Source organism: Acomys russatus, chromosome 32 (assembly GCF_903995435.1).
Source record: "Acomys russatus chromosome 32, mAcoRus1.1, whole genome shotgun sequence".
Classification (NCBI taxonomy): Eukaryota; Metazoa; Chordata; class Mammalia; order Rodentia; family Muridae; genus Acomys; species Acomys russatus.
The window spans coordinates 41,018,375-41,045,096 of record NC_067168.1 but is presented as its reverse complement, the minus strand read 5'-3'; positions in this window follow the sequence as shown (position 1 = coordinate 41,045,096).

Genomic DNA, 26,722 nt, shown 5'->3' with positions numbered 1-26,722 from the left:
TGCCCGTTTTCAACATTTAAGTCTGAAAAAGAGACATTTATTTCATTGAGAAAAATTAAGAGAGTTCTCTTCAATCCATTTATGGACATCCAAGTCCCCAACACAAATGTCTACACTGGCTGTTGTCCTAGATAAAGAGATATTTTGGGGTCCCATCCAATAACCCAGGGTGTAAGACCACACTCCTTGGTGAAGAATGCTCAAACAACACATGAACGTGTGTATGTGCATGCACGCACACACACACACACACACACGCACGCACGCACGCACGTGTACCTGCGCACACACACACGCACACGTGCATACACACTCACACAAGTGTGCATTCACCTCTGTGATGTTGCTCCTCATAATCAGCCTCACCGGAATCATGTAGGAGACACATTTTGGGGTGTGTCTGCAGAGGTGTTGCCATAGAGGAGCCACTGAGGAGAGAGCATCCATCCTGAAGTAGGCAGCAAGCACCACTATGAGGTGGAGTCCCTGACTGAGCAACAGGAGACAGGGAGCTGGGCAGCAGCATTTACCTCTGCTTCCTGACACACACAGTGTGGCCAACTGCCACATAGCAGAAGCCGCTTCCGCCTCTACCCCTTCCATGCCGTGACGGCCCGTACCCTCAAAACATAAGCCCAAATGAACTCTCTTTCGTCCTTAAGTTGCCTTTGCCAGACCTTTCACTACAGACTTAGCTCACACAACCTCATTACCTTAAAAATGATGCAGTTTGCATTCTCTCAGAGCAAACTTTTCAAGCCCGAAGCTGCGAACACTCCATCCCTGCCTATGCCAACAATTATTAAAATTTATTTTTAATTTATATATTTACTTTACATCCCAATCGTAGGTCCCGCCTCCTCTCCTCCTGGTCCCTCCCTCCTAGCCTCTTCTTCATGTCTCCCCTACACCAACCCACCCCAGCACATCAAATTGAACCATGACCGAGCTCCTTCTTGTCTGCTGAGGCCAGGCAAGGCAGCCCTGTTACAGGGAAGTGATGGAAAGCAGGCAACAGAGTCCATGTCATAGACAGCACCCACTCAACTTACTAAGGGACCTGCAAGAAGATCAAACTGCTCATAGGTTGCATATGTGTCGGAGGATTAGGTCTAGTTCATGCATGCTCTTTTGGTGGTACGTCCATGTCTGTAAGTCCTCATGGGTCTAAGTTAGTTGACTCTGTTAGTCTTCTGGCTTTTTTGTCCCCTCTGGGTCCTTCTATCTCCCCTACCCCACTGCTCCACCTCATGCTTAGCTGTGAGTCTGATTGGATCAGCTGTTGGGTGAAGCCACTCACAGGAGGTTAAGTTAGGCTCCTGTCTGTACACACAGTAGAATACCGTTAATGATGTCAGGGATTGGTTCTCGCCGGTAGAGTGGGTCTCAGGTTGGGCCAGGCATTGGTTGGACGTTCCCTCAGTCTCCATCTTTATGTCTGCACATCTTACAGGCAGTGTAAATGTCGGGTCGAAGTTTTTGTAGGTGGGTTGGGGTTCCCTCCCTCCACTATAAGTCCTGCCTGGCTAGCGGGTGGCCTCCTCAGTCTCCATGTCCCCCACTGCTAGGAGGCTCAGCTAGAGCCATCAGCATATCCTCCCTGTAGCCTACCCTGCTGCAGGTCTCCAGCTGGTCTTGGAGGCTTATGCCAATGGTTTTAAATAGAAAGAATTTAGAGCCATAAAACAACAGGTTCTATTGCAGTGGCATGAAAATGTTTTTCCTAAGAATGTACTGATCCTTGGAAACACAGTTTTATTTCCTTGGACAATTAGAAGGAAATTATGCCACTAGGCTTAAGATGGAATCTCTACTTACCACGGGATGACTGCAGACAGCTGTCTTAATTCAAAAGACCCTAAAGGCTAATGCTTACTTGATTCTTTGTAATAATCTGTTTTGCCATAATTCTGCTCTTCCAATTAATCTCTTCATCCACGCAGCAGCATTTTTCCCATTTGTGTTCTGCAGAACAACAGATCCAGGGAAGTGTTGATAAACGTTCCCGGGTGAGAAAGTTGCCTGCCAATCTTAACAGGGAAAGGAGGAGCTGAAGGAAATTCAAATGTTTTCTAATAAAGAAATACAGGACTTCTCCAAGTCCTTAACATGTTATTGTCGCATCTGAGTCAGAGGGACAGAGACGTTTGTGGAATGCTCAGCACCATGGCTAATATGCAGCACTCACCAATCAACATTAACTCCCATAATTGTTAGTATTGGCTATCATAACCTTGTCATCCCCAAGATGACGATACTGAGGGTCCCTCTTATCCTCAGAACAACTTTTTGGATCCCATGACATCCACTTTAGGGAAGGCATTACTTGACATTCCCTATTAATATTATATAAACTTTTCTTCCTGTTATGAACAAAGAAATTAGGTGAAATACGAGGCCACATATAAGCACATAAAATATAATGAAGTCATACACCGATTTTGGAAGCATTTATAGACCAGGACAGGGCTAGTTTCTACTCACAGGGAGCTTTGTTTATTCTGACTCCTCAGTGCAGCTAATGATCCTACTATCTGTATCTGTCTTACTCCAAGTTGGACACAGCTGAATGGATGGCCACAATGAAAATTCAAACGTTATTTTCCTTTCATATAGAAGCTGGAGTTCATACCTGGAACCCTAGCACTCAGGAGAAGGCTGAAGACGGAGGATTTCTGTGAGTCTGAGGCCAGTGTGGGTTCCACTGAGAGTTCCAGACCAGCCTGGGCCACAGTGTAAGAAAAAAGTAAAACAAACAAACAAACAAAAAAAAAACCCCTAAGCTTCCATTAAGTCATTCATTAACACAGAAAGACATGCATAAATGGGGGAAAGGTGGTAGCCTTGATATCAGTCCGGGATACATAGCAAAACTGTCTCAGAAGCTCTCAAAACATTAAAAGCCACAAACCCTGAATCAGGTAGAATAACAGGATGTCACTGTGTGCCAAGTTAAACGCTCTAGAGGAGCAGTTCTCAACCTGTGGGTCCCGACCCCCTTTGGGCTCAAATGATCCTTTCACTGGGGTGACCTGAGACCATTGGCATGCACGGATGTTTACATTATGATTCATTAGCCGTAGCAAAAATCAAGAGTTGTGACGTAGCAATCAAAGTAATCTTATGGATGGGAGTCATCACAGCATGAAGAACTTGTACTAACGGGTCTCAGCGTTAGGAAGGAAGAGGACCACTGCTCTAGGGGGAAAAAAGTATGTGAGACTCAGGTTTGGGCAGCAGCTGTTTCCAGGAAAGAAGCAGAGGCTTCAGCAAGGAGCCACTGTGGGAACAGTTACTTGCAGGCAGATGTCCACTCAACAATAAAGAAAGAGCCTGGACTGCAACAGATGCAGGAAGACAAGGGGGATACAAGGCTGGCAGGGAGCCCGCAACTCGGAGAACAGTAGATGATGCCGTCAGAACAGTAATGGTCGGGAGACGAGGTCCGCTTTGCGCGGACCTCAGATATTGTAAGCGCTGGGGACTATTCTGAGCAGATGAGCCACTCTGTGCGATGCTTTGAGTGATGGTGCTATTTGTTGGGTTAAAATTAAATATGTCGGCCGGGGAGAAGAGGGGGCATCATTCATGCACCGAGAACCATGAGGCCGAGATGAGCGAAGCCCTGGAATGTGATTCATTGCAGGGAAATCACACCGGGCAGGCTACTCCTCATCCTCAGCCACCTGGCGGAGGAGTGCAGCTGTGAAGGGCTGAGGAGGAGAGCCATCTTCCTTCACAAGATGCATATCTTCGGCTCACTGGGGCAGTCGGGCTTGAACTAATCAGCTCATGCCCATCTTCTTCCCACTCAAGCACCGAACGCAGTCAAGATCCAAATCAAGATGGCTGGTGGATCACCATAGCTACAGGTACCTGGCAACCAGGATTGGACTGACAGCCATTGATCTACGGATTCCCGAACCCCATGAAAGGGGCATCCTGAAACAGGCATCCCCATCCCTGGTCACGCTCACGCCACCGGATTGCCAGGCCCAACACTGTATATTCAGAGGGGCTTCTCCTGGTAGTGGGCTACAGAAAGTCTCAGAGCAGGTGACAGAAAATCTGGCAGAGTAGAAGCAACTGGCTATATAGACAAAGGAACGGAAAACAGGGACAGCGGCATCCAGCAGGTCAGTGTTGGCATCATGAGAGAAACGAGAAGTGAGCAAGAAAACAGCAGAAAGAGTAATTCAGGCCAGGAGTTGTGGCCCACGGGCCAAATGCACCCTTGCCTGTGATTTGCAAACATTGTTCCTTTTTGGAAAGTAATTGTTTATGGCTTCACTTGAGGTACAGTGGCAAATCTGGGGGCTTGACTGTGTGTGTGATGTTAGCCTGGGATCTCTGAAAATGTTAGATCCACAGGTTGGTCAGTTACAGACAGGCTCTGCCCACCCTGGCCCACTGTTCTGAGTAGACTGGAGGAATTGTGTTCACCCTGCCTTGCTCTGACACTGTGCACAAAACAATGGCTGTGTGTGGAAGAAACAGGAGGAAGACAAGAGAACTGCATCATGACCTCAACATTTTCCCCTCAAGTTCATGACTATTGCCTGAACTGTGTCTGTCCCAGAATCGTATGTTCCAGCCCTGTGTACATAGTGTCCCTCTCCTCCACACAATCTCTCTCTCTCTCTCTCTCTCTCTCTCTCTCTCTCTCTCTCTCTCTCACACACACACACACACACACACACACACACACACACACACACACACACACCCCAATCAATCAGTCATTGTAATAGTATTGAAGACAATTAGTGTGGAGGGTTTAGGTGAAGGCTTAAGAATGGGGCCAATCATAAGATGGCCGTGTCCCTTGTAAGAAACTGAATGGCATCTACATTTGAAAAATACAGTTTTTCAAAGTTTTTATTCCTAGAAGTTGTTTTCATCTTTCCTCCTGGTTCCACAGCGGGTTGTCTTCTCTGGAGACCTTGATTATTCAATACCATTTGGGCATTTAGTTTGCCAGCTATGTTCTCTCATTTGGCGTTCCTCAAGAAAGCATGTGGGTTTTTTTTTTTTCATGACTTCTCCCTGCTTCTGGCTGAGTGTAGTACACACTGAGAAAGCGGTCTGCCTCCAGGAGTCCTCCTGATGGCCTGGAGGCCTCTGGACTTGAAGCAGCATGTCTTCAGATACCCTCCTGATGACTCAGGAGCAGCTGCACTCAGGGAGGACACAGTCTTTTTCTAAGTAGACAACCAGTAAATATGTTCAAGCCACTGTCTAAAGGCCACCTAAGGCTTTCAACAGTGTCTGACCCCACCCTGGATAACCCTAAGAACCACTGAGTCCTGGTGGCCACTGAGAGATAGTCACAAAAATGTCACTATCAGCCAGGTGTGGTGGCATACACCTGTAATCCTAGCACTCGGGGAGGCAGAGGCAAGCAGATCTCTGTGAGTTCAAGGCCAGCCTGGTGTACAAAGTGAACCCAGGACAGCCAAGGCTACACAGAGAAACCCTGTCTTGGATTTTAAAAAGTCACTTGCCTTCTCCTAGTCCAAAGAAGTCCTTTTCCCCTCCTCTTCCTCGTCATCCTCTTCTTTTTTTTTTTAGGAGAATAAGGTCGTATGGAGCTCATGCTAGCGTCAAATTCACTCTGTACCTGTTCCTCCTGTTTCCACTTCCTAAATGTTGAGATTACAAGCTTGTGCCGCTGTGTCCAGTTTCCAAACATCAATAGTATCTCTCCCAGACACCTGACCAGGAGCCACTCAAAAACATCAGAACTGAAACATGCTGCTGCTGCTGCTGCTCTGGGTTGTTCAAGAAAGCCTTCAAAGGCCATGAATGGCTGTGGGCATCCTCCAATGCCCCAGGACCTTCATTTGTTCTCAGTCATTTTCAAGACTCCCGAGTCCTGAGAGATAGTCTACACGTGTTTAAGATAGCCAATGCACTAGAAGCCAGCTGGGGGCTCTGGTTGGTTATTTTCCTCCAGCCTTAAGCTCTATGGAGAATTCTGTTTATCACAAGGCTAGTGGCCAGCTTGGACATCATCACCTCATCTAGGCTGGAAGAGGTCTAAGAAACTATGTTCATTCAGTAATTTAAAAAGCTGCCCTACATTTTTTATGAGGAAAATAAGGACACACTGTGCTGTTTTTGTTTTGTTTTGTTTTGTTTTCCCCCCAGCACACTGCACTGCCCGTCCTAAAGAAAGACAGGTGGCTTGCCCCCTCCAACCTCATAGTAAGCCCTGAAAAGCTTTTATCCTAGCATAGACCAACATTTTGTCCTAAAGTGTCTCCTGGAAACGTGTGTACCCAAAAAGTACCACGTTCTTCTCTCTTGAGAGATGGAGCTGTGCAAGTTTAACTGACAAAATGAGTCAAGACCTTTCTGTAAAAATAAAAGCCCCAAAATGCAGCCCAAGGCTACGATTATCTCTCACGCTGCCTTGCCGCAATATGAGGGACTCACCCCTGAAGGTCATGGCAGCATTGCCAGAATGTGGCCTTATGACAACACCTCATAGCGGTAAGATAAACCCAGTCTACACTGCACTGCACTGCACTGTACTATGGGCATTGTTAGTATTTTTTGGGGGGAGGTTTTGGTCTTTGGATTCTTTCTTTGTCATGCTTATTGGCTCCCTGTCCAACCTGATATTATGGCTTAATTTGAATCAGTTTGTTATTACAGTTTGAATGGAAAGTGTTCCCCATGGGCGCATGCTTTAGAACACTTGGTCACTAGCTGTTGGTGCAGTTCAGAGAGCTTAATAGATGAGGTTGGGTTGGCAGGAGCAAGATAAGAGGAACAGGAACCAGTCTTTGAAGGTTACAGCTGTTCCTGGCTCACATGTAATCTGTTTCCTGTCTGATACTGTGACTGGAAAGCAGAGGCCACAGCCACCCCTGTTGTCAGGGAGCACTGTGCCACACCTTCCCACAGCCTCCATCCCTGCTGTCAGGGAGCACTGTGCCATGCCTTCCCACAGCCACCACTCCTGCTGTCAGGGAGCACTGTGCCATGCCTTCCCACAGCTGCCACCCCTGCTGTCAGGGAGCACTGTGCCACACCTTCCCACAGCCTCCATCCCTGCTGTCAGGGAGCACTGTGCCACGCCTTCCCACAGCTGCACATTGGTGTTGTCACGGGCCACACTGCCATGCCTTCTCACCAGGATGGACCTTCCCTCCAGAACTGTGAGGCAAAATAACCTAGATGGTATTTGTTGGATATAGTGACATGGAAAAAAAACCTAACACAGACACCTGAGTGAGGTGTATAAAAGAAGAATGGTCACAGGTTCAACATCAGCCACCAAAACGAAGCAACAGGACACTGGCAGGGCGGTGTCCCAGAGCAGCCACCACTGATGAGGACGACGTCTCTTCTGTGGAATCCAGGTGAAGACCTAAGTGTATGGTTAAATGTTTCTGCTGAAAGAAGATGATAGAAAAAGTAACAAAGCATGAAGAGATCAAAAGCCAAAGGGAGATGCTAATTAATGGTCAATGAACATGCCAATACATATTAAATTTTATCATAGTCTGAGTTGGAAATGCAGATTTGAACAGTGAGACATTTTCTTTTTTTGCCTATTGCAATAGTAAATCTTTTTCTGCTTTCTAAAATATAAATCTCAAAGATTAGAGAGAGAAAAGCTGTGCATTGTGTATGTTTGGAGAATCTCAAAATCATGCACTTGAGGATTACGTATGGCAAAAATTTAAATGTTTTTAACTTGCTAGCGATAATTTGGCAATATATTTTAAAAATTGTATATTTTTCCATAAACTTTCACTCTATAAAATATATCTTATGGAATTTAGTATCTATGAATATAAATGAAGGAAACAGAGCCCACAAGTGTGCAGGACTCATGTGAGTATGATGGGTAACTTTGTGGCAACTTGGATGGGTGTGGCACACAGATCACATGGGGGGTGTTGCTGTGAGTGAATTCTGTGTGAGACATTTTTATTCTGAGTATAACAGGCTGCCCTCCATAATGCAGCTTAGCCTCTTTCAGCTGATGGGAGGCCTGAATGGAGCCAAAGATGAAATCCTGGCAGCAAAAGATTCTGCCACAGCGTCTCTGGACTTAACCTGCAGCATCAGATGTCCCCGGGTCTACAGACTGCTGTCTCCCAGCACACTTGCATTTGCAAACATTCAAATCATGCAAGGTTTCACTAAAGTCTAAATCTGCAGAAGGAAGGAAGGAGGGAGGGAAGGGAAGGAAAGAAGAGAGAAAGGAAGGCAGGAAAGAAGGGAGGAAGGAAAGAAGAGAGGGAGGGAGGAAGGAAGAAAGGAAAGAAGGGAGGGAAGGAGGGAAGGGAAGGAGGGAAGGGAAGGAGGAAGGAAGGGAGGAAGGAAGGAAAGAAGGGGGGAAGGAGAAAGGAGGGAAGGAAGGAATTTTGCTTGATTCTCACAGGTTCGACATCAGCCACCCAGAGGAAGCAACAGGACACTGCCAGGCTCATGTCCCAGAGCAGCCACCACTGTTGAGAATCAGTTCTGTTCTATGGAATCTGGGTAAAGACTTAAATGTGTGTTTAAATGTTTCTGCTCTGAAAGGGGATGATAGAAAAAGTAACAAAGCATGAAGAGGTCAAAAGCCAAGGGGAAATGCAGATAGATAGATAGATAGATAGATAGATAGATAGATAGATAGATAGATAGATAGATGATTGATAGATAGATAGATGAGATAGATAGATAGATAGATAGATAGATAGATAGATAGATAGATAGATAGATAGATAGATAGATAGATAGATAGATAGATAGATTCCTACAGACAGATGTATGCACAGATAGATAGTTGCATGTATGCATCCTTGTGTATATGCATATGGAGAACCCTGACTAAGGAGCAGATAGAAAAATCACCTCATTATCCCCTCACCTCTACACTTCTAAATTACTTTGAATGTTGATCCATTCCATGCCTGGGGAAAAGATGGTGGCCTCCTTGCTATTTGTAAACAGGTACCTTCCAGTAATAAACTAGGCTCCTCTTCTTCTGTGGTGACTTCAGCCTGGGACACTATCTCAATCTCCAGCTCTACCCTTACTTCTTCCAGCTCTCCTGCAGGGGTCTGCCTTGCTAGGGCCTCCTCAGGCCTTCTAGCCATCCCCTAGGATGCCTCCTGCTCCTGGGAGGTAAGGTCAGGGGTAAGAGAAACTTTTCCTGCCAGGCAGTAAGGTGGCATGGCCGTTGTTAGAAGGCAAGTCCACAGGTTCTTCAGGGACTCTCTTCCCACACCCCAGCCTGCTTCTTCTTCACATAGACGGTACCTCCTCCCACAGGCTGTAGCCCCTGATTTCCAGCAGCCATCACACACAGACTTCCACCCATCCCTTTCCAGTGGCTTAAGTTAGCTCTCTCTCCTATACCACCCGGACACAGTGCAAGATACCGTATTTTTCGGACTATAAGACGCACCTGACCATAAAACGCACCCAGTTTTTAAGAGCAGTAAAACAAGAAAAACAGTAAAAACAGCAATCAGACCGACCATAAGGTGCACCCTAATTTCCCTGCCACTTTTGGGGGGAACGTGTCTTCTATTGTCCAAAAAATATGGTATAACAAGGCAACCATCCTGGGTAAGATGTGGTCTGAGTGCCCACTATCTCAACTCTGGCTCTTCAAGATGGACCTAATAAGACCTTAATTACTTCAGGGAGGTAGCCAGCCTGTCTCTCCCCATCAGTACATATAGGTGAGGCTCCCAGGGAGACACACCCACAGGAGCACCCTCTCATAGGTACCACAATCACCCTAATTATTCATGGAGATTGGTCCCAGCACCACCCACCACAGGACACCTAAATCCCTGAATGCTCAACTTTCTCATATAAAATTACACGCTATGCACATCTTACCCAAGGCCCAACCTCCCGCAAGCATTTAGTCATCTTCACAGGAGAAATAATTTCTAATACAATATAAATGCAGGTGGACAGTCTGCTATATTGTTTAGTGGGGGGAAAAAAAGAAAGAAAAAAGAAAAGCTTGCTCATGTTAAGCTCAAACATAAGGTTTTAAACAGCTTTGCCCCACAGTTGGCTCAGTAGACTGTGGGGTCTGGCCTGCTCTTGGGTTCTGTTTCTACCTCTTTGCAGTGTCTGCTTATGTAAACCAGAGTTTTAAGGCAGATTTTTCAGGTCCAGTGATCTAAAAGGACTGGCCTAGCCACCTGCCACAATGCACCAATGAAGAAGACCAGGGATTGATGAAAAGCACACAGAGGGTTAAGCAGCCCCCTCACGTTTTGAGGGGGATGAAGGGGTCCATGACCTCAAGTCCATCTTTGTGTTACTGACATGAGCTATAGATTTACACAGAGAAAGAAGTGAAGTAGAGGGGAAAGACACAGGTGTAACTCAGCAGTCCTAGCTACTGTGTGCTCTGGTTGATAATTACCTGTGGTCTAATTTTGCAAGGTGGCCTAAAGCAGTCCTTGTTGCTTGAGGTGACAGGGTAGGTGCTGCTGCAGGGTGCAGCCTCACTCTTGTGACTAACTGCCCTCATCTGGGGCACTGTCTTTCTGAAAAAGTCCTGTTTGTGATGCCTGGATGCAAAGGTGACTGCAGGTTTGGGATAATGAAGGAATCTTCCAGAATCTGGAAGAAGGCATTGTAAGATGCCTAAATTCCTGCTTTCACCTTCAGCCTTAAAGGGGAAAGAGATAGGTAGTTATCAACGGTTTTTAGGTAGTTAGCGTGCCTGTGTGCAGAGGTAAGTGGGTGACCCCCAGAGAACGGGGAGAGACGAAAAAATTAGGACCGAGGGGCTAGGCTTTCACCCTGTGTTTAGTTACCACATGAGCCTGAGTGAGGAGTCAATGTGTTTTAGCAAAAGCGACTTCTAAGTGGCCCCTATACATACGGGGCTAACTAACCCCACCCGGGAAAGCCAGGAAGCAGCTCTTACTGTAACGACCCTTTGAACAAACTCCATACCCCAGAAGGCCTTCCCAATTGAGCAGATGCTGAAAAGTAGGCCTTGGAGAAATCAGCTCAATTGTTTAGGCCCACACAGCAATCTGAGGCCAGACATGCATTTCAGCAAACAACAACCCTGCTGTAGCTCTAGCCCTTGCATCATGGAATTGCAGCTGTTAATGAAAATTACCAAGGAAGGCTGGTCTTAAAATGAACCCCATCTTCTCCCAAGCCATCTCTTAGCTTACTCTCAAAGTAGAAAATAGAGCGTAGTAGTGAATACAGGTAGGGCCAGAGTGGGGAGAACCCAAGAGGGACCGCCCCCTTGTGTTGGGAGCCCTGGTCTACCTCAGCTGGGATATGCTAGATTTGAGTCACTCCTTGTTACAGAAGGGAGAATTCTACAGGTGCTGGTCAGGATCTGGAAAGCATCTGCTGAGAGTCCCAGGTTCTTGTGTTTGGAAAAAAAGATAGGGCCAAAGACAGATAGATAGATAAAGAAGAGAGTTTATTTTATTTTATTTTATTTTTAAATGAGAGCTGGAAAGGTTAGAAGCACTACAAAGCACCCATTGAAGCAGTGAGCCACTGGGAGTCTCAGCACCTGCTTCCCCCAACCCTGGAGAGCCCGTGTGCTCTGACCCCTAGGAGGAGGCCTGCTCAGGAGGGTTTTCAGGTCTTCTGCCAACTGGTTTCTTTCATATGCTAATCTCGATGCCTCTCTTTTCAAGCCCTTTTCGGACACAGACCCTCCTACCCTGGTATGTGTAAACAAAGACTGAACCTTAGGAAGAGTCTATGAAAATCATCACAGAAGCTGGGGCAGGGGGGCGGGGACAGGGGACTCGGTGGGTAAACACTTGCTAGGCACCATATCCCTTAGCACCCACATAAAAGCTGGGGCTTATGGTGGCCTGTTTGTAAATCCCCCACATCAAGAGGCAGAGGTCAGGTGTTCCCAGAGCAAGCTAGCTGGCTAGACTGGCCAAACTGGTATAATCTCGGCTCATTCGGCTTGAGTAAATAAAGGGAGGACAATTAAAGGAGACAGCAGTGGCAACCGCTGGTCTCTATACCCTCCTACACACATGTATTCTTACACCCCACACACGGAAACATGCACACATGCACATACCATATGCACATGCACAAAAGGCCTCCTAGACACCACAGCAGATGAGGAAACCACCAGACATTTCTATGTACAGTGTAGCAAAGAGGGTAGCATCTTTCCAAATATCTGATGCTTCTTTGCTGGGGGAGAGGGGAGGGGAGGAGGGGGCCCGTAAGTCTTCCCTTTGTTGTAATGGATGTTGCTAATCACTGCCAGGATTAGTCCTTGCACTCTTGAGCCAGCCCCCAACCCAAGCACTTCAAAGGAAAGGGGCTTTATTCAAGCTGGGGCTCACCTGCCCCAGGCCCTTCTCAAACCCCTGCACAAAGCCCCCAAGAGGTCACAGCCCTTTCCTGCCTAAACCCCACCTGCTGGCCTGCCTCATCTCCACAGCTGTGAGTCTTTGACCTCCAGCCCTGATAATGACACTCCAACACCCCCATTTGACAAAGGGGTTGCACCAGGCCCCTGTCCCACTAGCATGCTGGCTAGGTTTGTTTAAAAAAAAAAAAAAGTCTAAGTTGCCCTTTTTTATTACCACAAAAGCAATGCATGTTTGTCATAAAAAGTATTTAAATGCACAGATAAGCAGACTCAAGAAATAAAAGGCATCATTACTGTGTCAAACAAAGACCAGGCAGGGCTAGTATGCTGGAATATATCTTTCCACACACTTTTCCCCCTCTGTGCAGATATATCCACTTAATGTTGCAATAGGAGCTCATACTGAAAATTATGAAAATGCACTTGCTTTTTTTTTTTTTTAAAATACTTGGTACTATATTTAGACCATTTTTCCATGCCATTAAATATCTACATGATAGTTTTTTTTTCCTCTATTTTGCAATAGGAGCCAAATTTGATAGTCTTTGTGTGAATACAAAAGCAACCCACACTGAAATGTTTATACCCTTTGCCTCAGCCGTGCTTTCCCTGAGGGAGTTGTGGTGCTATCAGGGTCAATCTGAAGAATAAATACTTGATTAGATTTTTTTTTTTTAATGGTAAAATAAGGATTTTGCTTAAGTTCTCTCTAAATTATTCTTAGGAGTTATAGGTGCAACTATTTTGGGGCGTGTCTCAATGCTCATCTATCTGAGGTTTTCAGGTCAGGTTAGAAGAGGTCCATGGGGCAGGAGAGATGGTTCAGCAGTTAAAAGCACCAGCTGCTCTCCCAGAGGATCCCAGTTCAATTCCCAGCGCCTACGTGACAGCTCACAGCCATCTGTAACTCTAGTTCCAGAGGATCTGATGCCCTCTTCTGGCCACCGTGGGCACCAGGCATACACATGGTACACATATATAGGTGCGGACAAAACACCCCACCCACAGAGAGGGAGAGGGTGGATCCCAGTGCCTCCCTCATTCCCCACTGCCATGACAGAAGTGTTACACACCATCTTCTAATGTAGAGCCTGCCTCTCCCCGGGCTGTAGAAACCCTGACCCTGCAGATGCTACACCTAAAGGAAAAGGCTTGCCTCCAAATCCCCCACTGACCAAGAGGCCACTGGGGTCAACCAGCCAGCCACCACCACTGCTGTCTCTGCTTCTGCTATGCACTTTCCACATGCCAGGGTCAATAGAAGCTTCAGGACCCTTTGTGGTCATGCCAAGGCAGAAGTGGCCCAGCTTCCTGCATGCACACATCATCCTCTGAATAAAGCTGTGTCTCCTCTCCACCACAAGCATAGGCGCCCCTGGCTCAGGTTCCTCTAAGCACAGAGCTGCACAGTAAGCTTTGTCTCTTTGGCCTTGACTATAAACAGCTGCTGGCTTCCTGTTTCCATAACAAAACACAAAGATCTAAGGAGCCAATCAGACCTCCTGTGAAAGTCCAGGATGGAAAAAGGCAGGAAGCATCATCCGCCTGACCTTATGTTCTCTGACGAAATCCAAGCAAGGAAACACTTTAAGTCTTTTCACTAAAGTAATGACAAACAAAGGCCAGCTAAATTCTAAGTGGGTCACTCTGGCACACTGCAAGAAATTGGTCTTTAGGGGATCACTCCACTTACCTTTTCTTACTTTTATTATTCATTTGTATGGGAAGGAGACAAATGCCATAGCAAACTTTCGGAGCTCAGAGGACTATATGGGTTTCAGGGATCAGACTCAAATTGCTGGGCTTTGCACTGGAGCCTCTACTTACTGAGCCATGTCACCAACTCTCTCAAGTGTGTGTGTGTGTGTGTGTGTGTGTGTGTGTGTGTGTATACAGGTGTATGTATGATATTGTGTGCATGTAGAGGTCGCTCCTCACCTTTTACCTTGTCTTGTTACTATCCATTTCATACACCAGTCCTGCTAGCCTGGGCTTCCCATTCCCTGAGAGAAACACCAGGAACGCAGATGCACACGCGGCCACAGCCAGTTGTATGTCCATCTTGGGGATTTGCATCCAAAGCTTTCCCCATGCACGGTGGGCACTTGACCCACTGGACCATCTCTCCGGTCCACCTGCTACTTTGAAATGAGAATTGATGGGAAAGGACGTCATCCAAAAGCCATCCTCTTCTCATAGGCACAGTTAGTGACTGGGTCCCGTGGCAGGTGACTACTGTAAAAGGAGTGAGCATTCCAGAAAGAAGAGCAAAATGGAGGAGAAGTGGACAGCACTCTTCTTTGGATGTATGGAGGAGGAACAGCCCTGTAAGTAAGCAGGTGACACCAACTTCTCTCCTACTCAAGGTGACACCAGCTTCTCTCCTGGGAATAGGAGAGCCAGGCACAGAGCACCAGGGAGCTATGGAGACAAAGGTAAGGATGCAGGGTGCTACAGATGCCTTGGCTTCTTGTAAGGAACCTGAGTTTCATGTCTGAGGTGGATCGCAACCACCTCTAACTCCAACTCCAGGGCCTTCAATGCCCATTTCTGGCGTCTGAAGGCATCTGTGTGTGTGCACAGTACAGGCACCTGTAATCTCAGCACACAGAGGACTGAGGCAGAAAGACTGAAGATTTGAGGCTAGCAGAGGTAATATAGTGAAACCTTGTCTCGAAAAGTCTTGAAACAAGAGAACAAATTAACAAAGCAAATTACTTTCCCAAGTACCCAAAACTAGACATCAGAACACAGCAGCCATTTCTTACATGGGCCTGAGACTCCACTCCTTCAAATGCAATTAGACCATTCACAACTCAGCAGCTAAGGCTGAAGATGAAATGAAAGCGGAACCCCTCAGAAAGGCTTTTTTCACGAAGCAAATCAGAAAGGCGTTGTTTTTAAGTCTCTACTCAATCCGTCACAAATGACCTAACGGTACAGCCGATGAAAAAGCTCACCTAAGCCGCTCACAGCCCTCCAGAGAAACCCCACAATGGCGCAGCCAGCAATTCCTTTTTCTCAGAAAACACAAGGCAACCATATCAAGTACAATGGTGGGAAATTCACAGAGGCCAAATGGTCCCTTTGAAACCAAGTCACTTTGTAACCCACACAGCCTCTGTGTGTTCGACGTCTCTCCCAGCAGCACGGCGGTCCACCTAGAGATGGGCACACACCTGATTAGCAACCAAGGAGAGCGGCTAAGAATCCCATCGAGATCCCACCAATGAGCTTCTGGGTATGTCAGCCTACATCTCCTACAGGAAGAAAATGAGATTAGAGACGTGATTTTTTAAGAGTCTTAAAACACTTTCCTTGCACAGTCTAGCCTGGTGTGCTTCGTGCGGTGTGCATTAGTTACGTTTTTGTTGCCATAAAAACACCTTTTCCAAAGGCAACTGAGAGGAGAGAAGGGTTTATTTTGGCTAACAGTTCCAGAGAGTAAAAGTCCGCAGTAGGAAAGGCATGGCGGCAGAGGGGAGATCACGGTTCATCTGTACACAGGAAGTAGATAGTAAAAGCAGGAAGTAGGGTCAGGCTGTAAAGTCTCAAAGCCCTCGTGGCAGAAGTGCGGGGGCGGGGGGGGGGGAAATCGATCTCCCAGCGAGGCTCCACCTCCAAAACCTTTCCAGATAGTGCTATCAACTGGGGATACGCGAGCCAGTAGGAGATATTTCTCATTCAAACTACCACACTTAGGGACATCTTAAACAAGGCAACCACATTGGTGCCGCCCCATTTGTGAGTGTTGTAGTATGGTTGTAGTCCATGAAGTATCATGTATTAAAAGCTTGGTTGCCAACTGATGGCTTCGGGGGTGGGGGGGGGGGGGGAGGGGAGGAGCAGGGTGATTAAATCCTGAGGGCCCTCACCTCATCAATGGATTCATAGCATGCTGCTGAGTTGGTGTAGCTCAGAGCGGCTGTACAGTTTTGGAAGTCCAGCCCAGTTGAAGAAAGCGAATCACCAGAGACATGTTCAGGGTCACTGTGTCTTACCACCCGCCCCCCAACTCCGGTTACTCGTCCATCTCCCTATCCCCAGCCCCATCCTTTCTACTTCCTGGCCACCCTGAAGTAGGCAGTCTCCTCCATCAGCACTCCTGCTACTCTCCCTCACCTCAGAGCCCAAAGCAAAGGGGGCCAGTTGGACTACAGGTAACAGGTGTTGAACCTGGGAATTGGATTAATTTCCTCAGGTGTTTGCCAAGGCCACATAAGAGTCTAGCACAGCGGGAAGCTGTGTGATTCTATAGGTGTGGAGAAGACCTGTTCAGTGTGCCTCAGGGTCCTAGGCCATATGGTAGGAAAGTGAAGAAAGGATTCAGGGGCATCTTCCAAGGGCATGGGTACCAGTCATGGGGGAGGAGGTCCCTCCATACCTTTCCTAGGATTTCCAGGCCCTTGTTTTGCTGCGGCATCTCCTCTTTCTTAATTATCTTGTCATAACTCCTTTTTTAAAAAAAATCACTTTGAACCCAATTTTTTTTTTTTTTTTTTTTTTTTTTTTTGAGATAAAGTTTCTCTGTGTAATAGCCCTGTCTGTCCTGGATTCACTTTTGCAGAGCAGGCTGGCCTCAAACTCACAGAGATCTGCCTGCCTCTGCCTCCCAAGTGTTGGGATTACAGTATGCCACTGCACCCAGCAAAACCAATTTTTAAGAAAGCCTGTCCTTGGCCTGGAATGGGTTCACACACCTGTAATCTCAATATTTGGGAAGCAGAGGCAGGTGTAGTTCCAGGCAAGCCCCTTTTCTTAAAAATAAATGATAAAGACAACACCAACTCTAGAGGTCACGGCCTGAGCCCATTCCATACATGTGTGTCACTGCTGCAGGACAGTGTGGGCAGATGGAAGGTGTAGTGTAACCAGAGGCCAGGTGGGTGTCACTCTAAAGTGTCAAGGGAAGTGAAGTGGGTTTGAAGGTGCAGCTGGACTGTGGGCCTCGCCCAACACACAGCCTTCTCCATGCGACCCATGCTCAGGTACCTGGAGTCCTCCTCTCTGCATTTGTCAATGGAAAACCATCTCAGTATGTAATGTCTACCCTGGATTCCTGCTTTCACGAGGGTAGCCAGAGTCATGGTTATGAGCGGAAATGTTCTCTGTTACAGCTCAAAGGCCTCTCTGGGAAAGCTGGGGAGAAGTGGAAAATGTTGAGGGTGGACTGTATACACACAGACTTTTCAGAGTACGAAAAATACTCCTGGCAGAGTTTGGTCCCATGGAAGCCACATAAACCCTGAGCAAGAAACTAGAGTAGCCCAGTACCCAGAACTCGAGCTGTGTGTTAACTGGTTGCTCAATTTGTCCCCGTTGCTGTGATGAAACACTCTTAACTGAAGGCAACTTGGAGAGGGAAAAGTTTATTGGCTTATACTTGCAGGTCATTGTCCATGACTTTGAGGGAAGTCAGGGCAGGAACTCATACAGGAGCAGAGACCAGAACCCAGGGAGCACTGCTCACTGACTTGCTTCATAGCTCATTTCCGGCTACCTTTCTTCCACAGCCCAGCCCCACCTGACTAGGGATGGTGCCACCCACAGCGGGCTGGGCTCTCCCACATTAACTGACAATGAGGAGAATGTCCCACAGGTCACTGTGACAGATGACGCTCCTCAGTTGGGGTTCCCTCAGTGGTTCAGGGTTGTGTCATATTGACAGCTACAGCTAACCAGGTCATTTCGTACCAGGGAACCATCCAAGACTTGGTTCTGAAACACCGTCAAGGAGGCCCAGCTTCAAGAAGGGGTTTGGCAGGCAGCTGGCAGGGGTATCTAATTTGCTGCAGGCGAGCATCTTTTTCATAACTTACTTCTGCCTTTGCCTTTGGTTTGTTTTCCCCAGTGCTGTTCTTTGGCTCATAATATTGCTTCCCTGGTTTATTAAAAAAGCTGAGATAAATTACCCGATAAATCTGTCTTAAGTTTTCCCCTCTTTTTCAAAACCTCTTCAGTAATTGCCAGAGTCACAAACTCGTGTCCTTCCCACAGTAGGAGGCTCACAAGCAGCCGGGTGCATTCCTGGAAGCACACAGCTAGAGACAACAAAAGGAAAGTCTTTAATGATGCAGAAACCTCCCACTCCTGATACTAAATTTACTTGCTTTGGCTTGATCGAAAGAGAGGAGCGGAGCAACACCTGGGCAGCCCTCCAGCTGCCACCTGTCCCCAAACTAGTTGCTTTTCTCATTCCCATAAACACCTGGTAGAAGCAGCTTCCAGGAGAAAGGCCAGCTTCTGGGTTGCAGTTTGAGGAAACAGCCCGTTCTGGCAAATAGGGCACAGCTGTGGAGCAGCAGCCTGTAGCTACAGCAGCCCCAGTGTGAGGCTGGTTGCATGAACTTCCATGGATCGGGAAGCAGAGACAGGCAGGAAATGGCCACACTCCCAGCATGAGGATGCACTTGAGATGAAGGCTTAGAGTTGATATCAGGTATCTTCCTTAACTGCACCCCACCTTGTTTATTGGGGTGGGGACTCCTTTCTGAACCCAGAGCCTGATGCTTTTACTCTCCTAACTAGCCACCTTGCTCCAGGGATAGCCCAGTCTCTACCTCCTCAGTACTAAAATTATAGGCAGCTGCTTAACCAGCCTGGCCTTTTAAATGAAGATTTATTTTTATTCTTCTTAGTTACATGCTTGGGTGTGCTTGGATGTGAATATGCCCACACTGCCTGTAGAGACCAGAGGCACCACATTCTCTGGAGCTGGAGTTACAGACAGTTGTGAGCTGCCGGACATGGGTGCTGGGACCCAAACTTGGGTCCTCTCTAAGAGTAGCATGTGCTCTTACCCACTTCAACTTCCCGGTCCCCTGCCAGCCTTTTTGTTTTTACATGAGTTCTGGGGGTTCAAACTCAGCTTCTCTCATTTTCATGGCAAGCACTTTTCCCACTGAGTCATCTCTCCAGTACAGAACTTGTGTTTTTAAAACTTCTTACCTTCCACGCGTACATAAACATTCCTGTGCCCACTTGTCATCTGACTCCTGAAAAAATCACTGACTCACAGGAAATTAGAGTTTGACTGGCTCTCAGGCCTCCTTTTCTATCACTCTGTATTGTTATAGACTCAAGACTGTACAGATTCAAGGGTGTGCTTACAGCTCGCAGACAAATCTACTTCACACCTATTTTAGTTAGGGTTTCTATTGCTGTGAAGAGACACCATGACATTTCATTGGGGCTGGCTTACAGTTTCAAAGGTTTAGTCCATTGTCATCACTGTGGGGAGCATGATGGTGCACAGGCAGACATGGTGCTAGAGGGGGAACCAAGAGGTCTGCATCCAGATCAGCAGGCAGCAGGAAGAGAGACACAGTGGGCCTGGTCTGAGCATCAGAAACCTCAAAGCCCATCCCCAGTGACATGCTTCCTCCATCAAGGCCACACCCACTCCAACAAGGCCACACCCATTCCAACAAGGCCACACCCACCTTCTAATGCCACTACCTATGAGCCTATGGGGGGCCATTTTCACCACAGCACCCAAGCAGTGGTTGAGACATTTTTATCTTAGAACTTCACATGTTCAATGTGATTCTTTACTTATTTTACTTCTTTTTGAAAAGCCAATAGTTCCCTTAGTAGGCAATTGGAAAGGCAAAGCACACACCCATCTGTAAACCTGACATAGTGGTGTATGTCTACAATGCCAGCACTGGGGAGTGGCAGACAAGAGAAGCAGCAGCAGCCACCCCTGGCTGCTGAGTGAGTTCCAGAACAACCAGAGCTTCATGAGACTGTCTCAAGACAGCGACAATAAGAGCAAACATATCTGTGGGCCAGTGGGAGGCAACATTCTCAACTTTTGGATAATGCTTCCTATAATAATCCATGCAAATACATACTTCATTTTTCTTTTTCACACTAATGCTGTCCCACTCACCTGCACCTGCACTTTTGCACATGTTCTAGGGCTTTCTGAGTCAGCCCACACACCTCCTTTACAAAGTAGGTCTCTAGGCATCAGGCAGAGTGCATCACCAGCTGCCCTGCAAAGAGACAGTCACTGACGATGGTGGACAAGCTACGGGGCAGAGTCTGGAAATCAAGATTCATGGCATTTGTGGGGGAAGCATTCCAGGGCAAAAGATGATCCAGCCACATAGAGAGCTGGCCCCCCTCAGACAATCTGTCTTCCCATCAGAGAGTTCTGAGCATGACAGTAAGAGTTGACCTTTCTCCCAAATAAAGCTTGGTTTTTTAAAGGATGAGCTACTTGGCCTTAATTTTGCACAAGATGAGATCTCTAAATGGAAGAGAAAGAAGTGAAGAAATATCTGAATAAGTGTAGCCTCTACCAACTCGGACTTGAAAATTGTGGCTCCTGTCATGAGATGGCTTCTAACATTTTGTTTTGTTTTCCCCACTCAGTTATTTAGTTTAGAAAGAACTCAAATTGCTCAAGACAATAGAAGTGTGTGTGTGTATGTGTGTGTGTGTGTGTGCGCGCGTGTGTGTGTAGTTGCATGTCAAGACTCACAGAGTTAGGGTTTGCCAGCTGCTCATTTGGTAAAATCCTGGCTGCATTGATCTGAGTTGGGATCCAAGCACCCACATAGACAACTCTGTACCTCATTGTAAATCAGAGCCTGGGGACCAGAGACAGGACCCTGGGGGCTTGGTGGACAACTAGTCTAGCTGAATCTGAAAACTCCAGTTTTAGTGGGAGACCCTGCCTCAAAAAATAAGGTAGAGAGTAACTAAAGAAGATGTGTTATCAACCTCTAGACTCCATGTGTACTCACATGCACACATACACACACACATGCACACCACATTCACTCTCACAGGCTCACACAAGCAAGCTACAGATGCAGAGTTTTGGAGTGCATATCAGCTGGGCTTGAACTCCATGCAAAAGAAGGAAGCCAGAGCCCTCCTCAGGGTTCCCATGCAGAGGGCTTCTGAGCTTAGGCATCCCTGTCTTCTTACAAGGAGCCACTGCACCTATCCTTGCTGTAACCGAGTCAAATGGACACACTGATAAGGCTAGTCTGATTGGCTGGTGAGCTCCAGACACCCACCCATCTCCATTGCCTACCACCCTGCTTGTCTTTTGACGTCCATGCTGGAGCTCAAACTCAGTTCAGCTCACAGTAAGCTCCCTCTCAACTGAGCCATCCCTCTAGCACCCACGTTCTCCTTTCTTTTAGTTACAGATTTGTGTTCATGTCCATAAATCACAGCTCTTGGGACTTGACAGACCCAAAGTTGTGTGTATTCGCAGCATACCTTCTGTGTGCTACATGTGAAGACACAGTCAGAGCTGACCCGGAGGAGCTTAGGACCCAGCAAGAAACTTCCTCAGCCTAGATTTAATTACTTACGTAAGGTAACATCACCATAGTGCCAAGTGAGCTATCGTGAGTACCGTATCTAGAGAAAATAACGAAAATGTCAAACTTTATGCTGTATTAAAAGGTGATTTTTTTAAAATTCATTTAACTCCCATAAAAAAGATACAGTGATTGATTTTCAAATTTTATAAAGAAAAAGATAGCATTTTAATGTCCTGGGTTATTGAAATAGATTACTAATTTTCAATTTTCGATACATAAAAGCTGAAATCTAAATGAGCTTTGAAACACACCTACGTCTGCCTCAGCCCACAAGCCATAAAAATACCATTTACAGTTGGGAAAAAAATCTTCATGGCACAATAATAGCCAAGTTTATTCATTTATTGAAACTCTGTTAAAGGCATTATTTTAGTGTGCTTGGTGACAGATGACTTCAAAAGTAATGGACCTTCTCCCAGACAACCCATGTCTACAGTGTTGCAATTTGGAGAAATTGGCCAACCGCTCAAGGAAAGAACAACAAAGCAGAGTAGAGGAGGAGTTTCTATGCTAAGAAGGTGGAGTGACTGAGCCCCGGACTAACTCTTAGCAACCAGCACTTACTAGGGAGAGTGTGATGTAAGATCTTTGCCATCTCAGTCCCAGGGTGGTCTGAAACCACTGAAGGACCAGCTGCCTTTATTCCTGCCTTCAAAGCCTTTCTTTGAAGGAGTTCTGTCTAGCTGGGTATAAGCTCCCTAATACCAGCGCTACCTTGACTGGTCCTGGGATTAGCATCCATAGCCTCAATTTTGTACTCATTTGACCAGCAACCTTGGGGCAGGAAGGGGAGTGGAGGAACGAAGGGGGCTCAGAGGTTAAGAATGTTTGCCACCTCCCAGAGGACGCAAGTTGGGATCCTAGCACATCAGGTGGTTCAACCATCTTTAATTCTAGTTCCAGGGGATCCAATGCTCTCTTCTGACCTCCAAGGGAAACACACACACACACACACACACACACACACACACACACACACACACACGATCTTATAATTCACATGCCACCTTCAAGATTCCTTACCATCTCTCCCATAACCTATACTACTATTCATATTCTCTCTCTCTCTCTCTCTCTCTCCCTCCCTCCCCCCTTCTCCCTCCCTCCCCCCTCTCTCTTTCCCTCCCTTCCTCTCTTTATCATTTCTGAGACAGGGTTTTTCTGTGTAGCCTTGGCTGTTCTAGACTCACTTTGTGGACCAGACGAGCCTCGAACTCACAGAGATCTTCCCGCCTCTGTCTCCAGAGTGCTGGGATTACAGGCTGCACCACTGCACCCAGTCACTGTGTTTCTTTAAACTGTTTTCACGGCTTGGTTGGTTGGTTTTCAGAGCTGGAGACTTGAGCCCAGGCTTCTCACATGCTAGGCAAGAGCCTTACCTTTATGCTGCATCCCCAGACCTTTTATTTAATGTTTTTATTTTGAGATAGGCTCTATCTAAATTGCCCAAGCTTGGCCTTGAACTTGTGATCAACCTGCTTGGGCCTCCTGATTAGCTGGGGTGATAGGCCTATACACCACCAGGCCCAGCTACAGAAACCATTTTTTAAGCAAGCCTTAGGCAATTAAATAGACTAAGTCCAATTACAGGGCTAATTTGTTATGCTAGCCCTGTTCTTTCCTGTTATTTGTGGAAAGAAATATGCAATAAATAAAATAAGATCCCGTGTATACCTTCTCCAATGATTCCATGCACACACACCTTCCCCACTCTCCCCTGCACCCTCCCACCCCTGCAAACCCAGCCTCCCTTGGGAAACTGGCTCAGAACACTAGTAACTAGTCAATAAATATCCAAGAATGTGAATGGGGTTTAGAGAAATAAGTCCACTCAGACATTGGGAGGGAGCCACATCGGTGACCTTCATCCCTCTGTGCTCCAGCCAAGTGCTCAGAAGACAAGCAATGGCACTGTTACCTGGCCAGCCTCACCCAGCAAGGGAGCCTCTGCTCCCTCATCCAGGAAGCCAGGACCCCAGGCAATTAAGTGTAAATCAAAGCCCTCATCACAGTGCCCATCTATGTGCTATGGGCACTTGGACTTCCTTTCCTAGTCCTCTGCTGTTGGAGACCAGGTTTGGGTCCATACTTAACTATTGCAAATAGTGTCCCAAAGAATGCTGCTGCCCAAGTACCTCTGTGATGAGTGAACACATTCTGCTTTCCCTCCAGGGGAGAAGAAAATGTCACTTCCCAGGGCAACTTCCAGGAAGCTTTCCTGTGGGGTCATCTGCCCCTCCATCAAAACTGTAAAATGTGCAATTTGATGACTACAGGGTAAAACTAGCAAAAGTGTGTGTGTGTGTGTGTGTGTGTGTGTGTGTGTGTGTGTGTGTGTGTTATGTGCATGCACGTATCTGTGTCTGCTCACTGAAAGGCTTTAAGTCAGGAATCTGGTGTTTTCCTTTATAGCTCATTTCACTTGTTTTCAGCACAGGATCTCTCACTAAACCCAGAGCTCACCAGCTGTCTAGACCGAGTGGCCAGCCATTTCTGTGATCCACCTAGCTCAGTGTCTGGTCCTCACCCCAGTGCTGGGGTTACATGCATGACACCATGCCTGGCTTTCCCATGGGGGCAGGATTCCAACCCAGCTGTCATGTTGTTACACAGAAAATGCTTTACCCTCTGAGCCATCTCCCCAGCCACAAGCTCTTCATAGCCAAATCTTATACAAGAAATGTTCGAAATGTGGCCACCATTTTGTTCTTGGGGTTACAAGTAAGCCTGAAGTAAACAGAGCCAAGTAGAGCCTGAAAGGGGGGCAAGCTCAGAAACTAAATGGATGGATGGATGGATGGGTGGATGGATGGATGGGTGGATGGATGGATGGATGGATGGATGGGTTGATGGGTGGATGGATGGATAGATGGATGGATGGATGGATGGATAGATGGGTTGATGGGTGGGTAGATGGATGGATGGATGGATGAGCGGATGGATGAGTGGATGGATGGATGGATGGATGGATGGATGGATGGATGGATGCTTTTTATCCAAAGAACATAAAGCAGGGGTGGGGCCAGGAATTGCCTATGGAGTAGAGGAGGGTTCTCATAAGGATGGCGGCTGTTGCACCCCCTCCTGCATTGAAGTCCTGTCCCAGCAGCCTTAACACCATGCAGGAGGTCAGCAGAATCACAGACTCTGGGCCCTTCCCAGCCTGTTGAATGAGCATGTCTCATCTGTGCCGAGTGAAGCCTGCCACAGCCTCTCCAGCCTCTGTCACCTTATGGGGCTACAGAAGGTGGACAATGCGCTCTTGGCTTCCTCTTCTGAGAATCCCCTAGCACACACCAGCTGCTAATTAGGGGGATGGTGACTGATGGGTCCCCTCTGCTTCCGTTCTTCCTGATCCTTGCTCACCCCTGGTTTTGACCTCACAACACTGTCCTTGTCAGCACTGGTCTTGCCTCATGGCCTTTGCAAGCATCATTTCCTTTTCCCAGCACAAACAACTGCCTGAAGCCAACATTTTCATTGGTCTCAGCTTAGATACCACTTCCTCCTGTCACTCACTTGCAAGGGTCCCGCTCTTCTCTCTGTGACCCACAATCCTTTTCCTTCCCGGTAGTCACTACTGCTTGGAATTAACTGCCACATTAACCAACACTCTCTAGAGGAATAAGACCAGCAGAATAAATATTTTATCATAAAAGGCAAATTATTGGGTTGGATTATATGATATGGATTGGGTAGACAGTCCAGAAATGGCTGCCGGCATGCTGGCTCATCTGAGAACCTCGTAGCTGTTCAGTCCATGAGATGGGATGACAATTTGATGTTGAGGGCTAGAGAGTTCCTGAAGAGCGCTTGGTCTTTGTTCTGCATTGGAAAAACTAAAGAGCTGGGTTCCCACGTGAGCAAAAGATGGCGACGGCAATGGCAGTAACGGATTGGTTATACTCGCAAGCAAGGGTTGATGGCAGGCAGGCGGGCAAAGCGGTGCTGGTCCTCCCTTAGACGTTTTTATATCTGAGCATCTTCCAGAAGATGTCACTCACTCTGGGAGAGCTCTCTCAGCTAGTCCTTCCTGGACATGCTGTACAGACTCACCCCATAGACATATTGACTCTAAATCCAATCAACTCAGCTCACCAATCACAGCTGCCTTCCCTGCCAGCCTGTAAAGGGGGTAGCCAGACATGCCTCTGCCCACCACAGCTCATCTGGCACCCGCTCAGGTGCTTAGTGAGAACTGTTTGTGTGAATGAATAATTGGAACTGGTTACTTCACTGCAAGGCTCTCAGGTGGTAATGGGCTTTATCTGTCTCCAAGGGAATAATGAAGTAGTTACGGTCCTTAAACTAACTTGTCTCTCTGTAGATAAGCTATTAGTGTTTGGGGCACTGGAGAGACAATTTGGAGAGTCCTGTGGTGCACAGAGGTAAGGGACAGTGTTCCTAGGAGTTGGGTACTGCAGAGATCTAGGGAACATAACAGGATGAGCCCTCACTAACAAAGATCCTTGTCAAAGAAGGGTTGGGTGTGATGGTCCATTACGTCATCACTGTGAGCAGACTCCTGATGAAGAACTACTAAAGAGGCTGGGGAGGTAGTCAGCTGGCAAAGGGCTTGGCACATAGGCATGGGATTATGTCATCATGGTCCCATCCCCAGCACCTACATTAAATAGTAAGAAGCCAACAGTGACACCACACAACTATAGCCCCAGCTCTGTGGCAGGGGAGAGAGGAGGATCCCTGGAATTTGCTGGCCAGCCCGTCTAGCTGAATGGCTGAGCTCTAGGTTCAAAGAGAGACCCTGCCTCGAAAAACAAGGTGGAGAAGAATTGAGGAAGGTACCCAAGTATACTTTGGGGCATATTTTCTCCTCTCTCTTCTCTAATTCTCTTTCTCTCTCTTTACACACACACACACACACACACACACACACACACACACACACACACACACACACCTTAAAGATAAAACAAAGCAACTTCAGGGAGAAAAGGAACTTGCTTGAGCTCATGCTTTGAGGGGAGATAGCCCACCATGCTGGGAAAGGCAT